This window comes from Aquila chrysaetos, chromosome 24, assembly GCF_900496995.4.
Source record: "Aquila chrysaetos chrysaetos chromosome 24, bAquChr1.4, whole genome shotgun sequence".
NCBI lineage: Eukaryota > Metazoa > Chordata > Aves > Accipitriformes > Accipitridae > Aquila > Aquila chrysaetos.
The window spans coordinates 20,553,555-20,561,376 of NC_044027.1; the positions used below are offsets into that span (position 1 = coordinate 20,553,555).

A 7,822-nucleotide genomic window follows, 5' to 3' on the forward strand; every position below is an offset into this window, starting at 1 on the left:
CTTTTTGCAGGTAATTTCAGACAGTAACTCTTGCTTCTTCTCAGTATCACAAAGAAACCAAAGGGTTTGGACTTGGGTCCTCCCTCAGCATACCTATACTCAGTAAGTAGATGTGTACCAGAGATCTTGCCCTTCTCTAAGGAACCGGCAGCCATAGTTGAACAGGTCCAAAGCTCACAATCAATGTTGGTGATGCTCTGGCAGGAAACCAGCTGACGTTTCTGGCCTCTTTGTTTAAAAGACTCATGTTGTGTGTGGTGGCAAGTAAAGGAGATGGCCACTCCCAGACCAGCAGTCTGGTCTGGAACAGGGATTCACAAGTGTCATAATTTCTATCATTCCTACTTCCAAGTATGGTAGTGCTTGTTTTTTTTGTCACTCATACCTCAGTTTCACATCAGACCTTTGTCCCCTGGCTTGTGCTTCTAAGAATTCATATAAACATCACATATACACTCCTTTCTATCAGAGATTTTTATGAATAGCTGCCATAATAAGCTGATATGAATCTCTAAATTTTTCTTGTAATTTGATTTCATGTTGATGTGGTTATCAAAGCTCTAACACATCAAAGCAAATACAGGTAAGCCTGGCTCTTGTTCAAACATCAGAAAGCAGCATGTCTCCAGGATAACTCATCTTGGGGGCATCAGAATCATGCCTCAAAATGGATGTTCTGACTTGCTGTATGATCTGGCCATTAAGTTCTCAACATACTTAGCAACATCTGATGAAGTTGCTTATATTAGTATTGCAATGTTGTTGATAAGAAAGCAGCCTTGGGCTTCTCTGCCCTACTGGATGGAGTACCTCTGACGAAGGGTGGCTTCCAAAATCCCACCCCTGATCAGACCATATCAGATCTATGTTGTTCATACAACTCATCCACTACTGCATTAGTTTTTGATCTCAGGTCAGAAATGCAAGTGCATGTCCCATGTAAGATGGTTGATTGTTGCCATTCCAGGATCCGTTGTATTCACTCATCAGTCAGTCAATATGTATTTTGCCTTAGAAGCTGCTCCCTGTGATGTCTTTAGAAATGCAGTTCTGATGAAAAAAAGTTGTTTTTCAACCGTATCAAGCACATCATATTCACTTCAAGCATCTTATGTCACTCACAGCCATGAATAAAATTTTCATGTTTCATGGACTCAGTTTCCATGAGTAAAATTGGAAGGGGGGAGGAATGTCCATTTCTAAGTGTCCATACTCTTTGCACAAAATTCCTGCCTAAATATTTGTATTTTCTGCTGTGCTGCAGTGTTTGTGGTCTATTTTTTAGGTGTAACCAAGTCTAGAAATTTTGCATTTATTCATTCTAAGCTAGCGTAGAGACTAAACACACACTACCTGCCCGTCCACTTCACATGGGCTAAGAAAAAGATAACTCTCTCTGCTATCAAAGTAGGTTATTTTTTGTTTCTTTCAAACTTTGGATCATTAAAATATGACGCAGCTGAGGCCAAAGCTGAGGCCAAAGCATATCAAAATCTGAGAAAAGACTGGGTATTTGTGTGGATGTCAGGAATACTCTCAGCTGCAATTAGTGAAGTGAGTCCTTTTTGAAACCAAGTAAAATATTTGTTAATCTCCAGTCCTCCACTCTAATAACTCTTAATGCACTTCTTCCCAAAGGATTAGAGAGTGTGTAGCAGCAAGGTAAACTGCTATACCTGCTAATGGCATCGGTTTTGTTCTTGGATGGTGCCTGTGGAGTGCCTGCAGCCATGCCCATGGGCTGACTCACCAGGCTGTTCTGATGCTCCGGAGTCCCACGTGCTTTGGAAAGCACTCAGGACTTGCATCCTCCAGGCCAGAAGGAGACTGGGCATGTCATCTGCAAGAACAGGTTGTTCCAAGGAGCTGGCTGAGGTGATACCTCGCTTTAACCTATTGCTGCTTCTAGGGATATACCTGAACCCTCCATGATATCGCTGTTGCCATCTGGGACCTTTGACTCTGAGTCCTGTGTGTTACCATAGTGCCATACTGCAACATCAAGAGTACTTTTTCTGGGTGTGTATTGTAATAGCATGTAGGAGTTTCTTGGCACTCTAAGGATGCAATAGAAAGACTCACATTGTATCATTAGTGATCTAATCTATGATGACTGCTCCTAGATGAACAATTCGCATTAAAAATGGAGTACCATGTGAAATACCTGCTTCTTCAAGAAGTATTGGGCTAGCACCTAAACTGCCATGTGGATATTGTCCCCCGTCACTTGCAGCTGCAAATATGACACCTTTTTATTCTGTCTCTTTGATTTGTTATCAGTTGTTTGCCTGCTTAGGTCACCTGTGGATATCTGTGTTAGCAGTACCTGTGGCTCTGTGTGGATTGCAATGCCCTTGATGAAGCTGGGTATTGAAGATGTAGTTGGACTGTGCCCTATTCCACTCAGTAGTGGCTCTGCTGCCAGAGAACCCATTAAGTTGAGCCAGGTTGCTTCTCCAAAGCCTTACAAAGCTGAAGGGAAATTGTAGAGACAGTGGAGCATCCCTGCAGAAGTAAGAGCAATGGTCCCTGTCCTGCAACATATTTCACATGGAGCTTAACAGGGCCAAACTGGTGAACAGCTGTTATTCAAGTGTGACATTTTGTGTAAGACAAATGAGCTGGGAGGCAGTGTGAAGATGTGTTCCTCTGCCATTTCAGCATGGACACAAAAAATTGATGCTGAGATAGTATCAGCATATGTGGGCTTTGATCACTGATGATGTATTATTGCACTTGAGAAAGATTGTGCTATTTCACATGGCACGGAGATAGTAAACAAGCAATTCAATGGTTTAATAGAGTCTAAACTTCAAAAATATTGACTCCAAAATAAAAAGGTGCAGTAGCATGTATATAGTATATAGTTCAAATATTTATTTGAAATATTAATTTGCAAAAATCTCCCATTAAGTTTCTATTTTGAGTGGTTTAATAACTTCCTAGTAAAGAGCAATTTATTCTTTAATAACTTTCTATGAAGAATTGTATATAATCCACTAGTAATAAAGTGTTACCAGATAATGCCATAGACAATAGTTGTAATCTTTCTCCCTTTCAAAAGTGTCTTTTGAATAAAGTTTTAAGTTGCAATAAAGAACTATAAAGCACTATGTTATAATCACAGTGAATTTTTTATGCATGTATGGAATTCTAATAAAGAATGCTACCATTGTACTAATTACATCCTGCTCTTGTGTGTGATCTCACTTGGAATCTAAACAGCATAAAGAACTCAAAAAACATTTGCTGTGTGGCTGGCAAACAAACAGGAGACAACACATAGGTAAGGAGCTGAGCCACAGGAACACCTTGAATCTGAAAAAATGTAATGTTCCATTGAACCTGAAAAACCCCAAACTTTTAAAATGTGGCACCGAATAGAGCTCACCGTGAAACCCAGCACAAACTTTTTCTCCTATACAGAAAATATTTTCCTTTCTTCTAATACTTCCATGGCCTAACTCTTTCTTCCCTGGATTCTGGTGAAACTTGAAATGGTTTTCAGTCACTTTTGAGTCCTAGTTATTTCTGAATTTGGTTCAAGGCTAGAGGAGAACTAACATTATTCAGACAATGGGAGAAAGCACACACTAAGAAGAGGTTGGTTCTTAAAATAATTGCGTGTTCAGCACTTCAGTGAAAACTGAGATTACAGCCACAAACCCCATCTCCAAACCTCCCCTCCTCTCTTGCCATTCTCAGCATCCTCAGAGCAGAACCATAAAAGAAACCCCCCATGGGAAAAAAGTTGCCTGTGGCCTGACGTGGTCTTTTTTCTGCTCTCTACTGAGCATCCATGCAGTGTGAGCTGGTTAGGCACAGAGGCACAAGACTTTCCTCTGGATCTAGTTACCCTCTGTATATCAGGGTTACCACTGAATTTTTCAGTCTGTCCAGTCAGCTCAGTTATTAGTGTTTCATACTTTGGTTGCTATAGCAATGTTGTCTGTTATGATCAAAGTCTGTAGGATTTTTAATGTAATCGCCATCCAAAAGCTGAAAGAAATGTTATGGGAAGGATTAGTTGAGTTTCAGGGAACTGAATTAGAAACACAATTTTAATTGATATTCAGTAGTATTTTGGCACCCAGATCCTAGAAGCCCTCTGGAAATCCTAGACCAGGCCAGTGGGTGATCCACTATTTCAGCACTGTGCTCGGTAATTTTATCCTCAAACAATTTTAGTTAGGGACACTCCCAACATCTATCTCACAAATTACCTATGGAGTCACATCCCCTGCAGCACTGGTAGGATATTGTATCATGCATCTTTTTTAGCTTATGACTGGAAAAGATAAGATCTGAAAAGAATTTGGTGGTGAGGTAGGTGATGAAATTCTGCTGCTGTGTTTGAATACATCAGGCAAGAATTGTTTTGAGTCCTGAATATGTATTCAATTTCCACAGGCTTCTAGGTGACCATCTTTTGTGGAGGGAGTACAAGCATTGATATGCAGATAGAACACAGTAACTATCAATAATCCAATGACACTTGAAAAATCAGGAAATACATTATTCCAAAATAGTAAATGGACTAAGAGCCATTCATATCTTTAACATTAGATGGCAGAGAATATGATGTTGCCTGTATTGTCTCAAGTTTTATTTGTGTGCATAGGTAAATACAACTTAAATGATCTCTTTAAAGATGCTTATCAGCCTCCGCTACTCTTTGCACTGAAGGCATGAAAACAGTTATTCAGCAGCAGGGAGAAGGGGGAAGGAGACCACTGCAGTTTTGACCTTTCTCCAGCTCTGTGGGTATGATCTGGAAAAGGGCATATTTTTATTTAACCCACAGCACTGAGCATTGTCCCTTAGGTGTTCAGTGCAGATGTGAACACAAGCAGCTGCTTAGATTGATATGCAGAATAAATGAAGTTTAGCTACCACATATGATAAACTGTGGGAAAGGTAGCTAGATGTTGGGATGCTCTTCGCAGTAGTATGCTTTATGGAAATGAGGATACTGTGCGGTGATTCCCTATAAGGCCCAGCAGGTCAAAATGTGGGGAAGCAGGTAACAAGAGTAGGTCCTAATGAGACAGGCATAGCTTGCACAGCTAGCTCTATCTCTTGCTGAGGCACAAGTGGGTAGAAAATGGACATGCTAGGATCTGCCTGCTGGCTCCCAAGCTGGGAGAAAGGTAACCACAAAATACAGAAACAGAGAGTGGAAAAAATTATCCTGTACTTTTAATGCACCTACATCAAACACATCGGGGAAGCAAAGTTCCAACACCGGAAAATGGAGAGCACTATTTTCTGATCATCATTTTCTGATGGCTTGTCTGTTTGCAGCTGAGTCAGACCTACCTGTTCACTCTTGCATGGAGAGCTACCTGCCAGAGGCCAGGAGGAACTGGCAGATTATCTTGACATCTTACACCGGGGCAGTCTGTTATCTGAACATGGACCAGGACTTTGCTTTCTGGAAAGGATCCTGCCTGGGGAAATCTTGCAGTGGGGCAGCACAGCTGGTATAACAGCTTCCCTCCCGTACCGCCCCCCTGCCCCCCCCCCCCCCCCCCAAGAGTGTGGATTCAGGTCTCGTGTCTGAAATGTTCCTTTCTTGTCCCTTTTATGTTACCATGCATCTATATTTCTAAGCAGGGGCATTATCCCTTCTTCCGTTTTACCTTTCAATAAAGCAAACCAAACAAAGAGGTATCAAGCCCTCATCAATGGGGAGAATACACGCATATTCTTGGGCTGTCCAAACTATAGACCTAGCATCCTGAGATGCGGCAAACACAGCTTCCCTATTGTCCGGGCTACCCCAGCTGAGCTGAAAGGAATGGCCCAGGGGCGGGGGAGAGGAGGATCAGCTGTGGGCCTGATCCCAGCTGCATCCAACCAGCTTTGTTACAGGCAACAAAGAGCAGAAGAAAAGACTTTTGTCCTTTATTGCAAGAGCGACCAACCTCCGTCTCATTGGCAGGGGTGACGATTAACCGGAGAGGATTCATTTATTGTTTGGCACTTGAGATCTCCCAGCAGTAGTCCACTCCAGCGTGCTAAAATAATGGGCGGCGCCTTGTTTTTGTAAATGACTCAGTCTGGCTTTGTCTCTTTCTGTGCCAGACTGCACAGCCTGGAAGAGCTGGTTGGCAGTGGTGGAGAGATCTCACTGAGAGATGGCTATGGAAAAAAGATAGAGAAAATGTGTGAAAAAAATTGCCACGACAGGCTGAAGAGTGAAGCGAGGTCTCCTTCCAGTGAACCTGGAATAAGCAAACAGTGCTGGGTTGACAAGCGTTTCATGAGGGCTCCAGCACCCCATCTATAAAATCCCTTCTGGGAGGACAGGCAACATAGGCTACTTATGATAGGACCTATAGCCTGGAGTGAGTTTTATGGAAGAACTCTTGACCCCTGCAAAAGGGCATAACATGAGAGCAAAAAACAACACCACTGCAGCGGTTTGTGCACTTTCCTGTAAGAGCAAGAACTTCCCACCGGCTCAGCTGGGGAAGAATGAATCCCATTCAGGGACGGAGGCTCGTACCATGGAGGCCTGCCACCAGACACCCCTTCCTGATGCTAATCCTATTCTTCTGCTGTGGATCAAGTAATTTTTGTGTGAGTATTTTTCCTTGGCTAAAGAAAAAAGATAGTTAACCACAACAAACCTGCTGCCAGCAAACGTCAATCTTAGCTTCTTGGGTCTGTACTATAAGCACCAGCTACCAATTTCTGACTGTCATTTACTTTTTACTACAGAGGTACCTCACACATTGACACAGATCTCCTGGCAGTGCCGGCGCTTTGCCATCCTCCTGAAAGCAAGCATGTGCAGTCCTCCAAGACATGAAAGAAGCTTAATTAGGTTTAGTGCTAGAAGGCACCACCAGCAATGTTTTAAATATTCTCTTGCAACACTTACTCGGGAGTACAGGAATATTCTCCTCGCAAAGAAATACTTTCAGTAGTTTGGAGAGAAGAGAAATACAGCCTTGTAAGATTTAAACCTTGCTTGGTTACCATCCTGCCCCTACTCCGAACACTTAAAAAACCCTCCTCCACATTCAGGTAACTCAATCATCATTCTAACAGAGGCTGGAGAGGGACAGCATCTTCATTGCATCCTGTTAAACCAGTGAAGAAAGGCAAGAGAGCCACACATCCTTATTAAGCAAAGCTTTGAAATATGCTTTTTAAAATCTCACAACAATTCCAACAAACCAAATGTTTTATGCTTTTGTATTAATTTTTCTTAAATTAAATGGATGCTAGTAAACCCGTGGCCTGGACCTGACCTTCCATAGCAGTAGACAACAGCCCCAAGTGTGGATTTATTGCCCTGATACCAACCCCTTGGCTACCACCACCACCAGTGAGTCCCCATGCTCAGCCTCAGACAACAATGTAGGACTTGGCAATTTCCGAGGTGCTTGACCTTCACCAGCACAGCTCAGCAGCTTCCACCCACAGCTGTTCCGAGGGGAAGATGTTCCAGTGATGTGGGCTGGTGCTGCACAGGGGCAGGGAATCCAAGTGGCTCCAACTCATTGCAAGCTTCCCCAGTGACCTGCATCTGATCAGACACACGTCTGATCATTATCAGTTTGATTGAACCACTGCTGAGAAATGCAATCACCATTGCTTATCCTTGAAAATATCATTGTTTGTTCCATGATCCATTTCCTCCACAATTCTGCTTTGATTTTTTTCATGAAAATTTTTCATTTTTCAATAGCTCTTTGATCCCTAACCTCCTACTTAGTACCTCATAGTCTGAAAATACTATACTGAAGCAAAATTCATCATGAAAAAAAAAAAACAACCCAGCCCTGATACTAAAATAGAAAAAAAAATA

General features: G+C 42.3%; 1 long non-coding RNA gene across 1 annotated transcript; it reads right to left on the bottom strand.

Moving 5' to 3' along the window:
* Nucleotides 1-3,690: 3,690 nt before the first annotated feature.
* On the bottom strand, nucleotides 3,691-7,564 carry LOC115335142. Its single transcript, XR_003921373.1, has 3 exons — nucleotides 6,636-7,564; nucleotides 5,928-6,144; nucleotides 3,691-3,999 (listed from the first exon to the last, which is right to left on the bottom strand). It is a non-coding gene; the product is annotated as an uncharacterized LOC115335142 (long non-coding RNA).
* Between the last annotated feature and the right edge of the window lie 258 nt (nucleotides 7,565-7,822).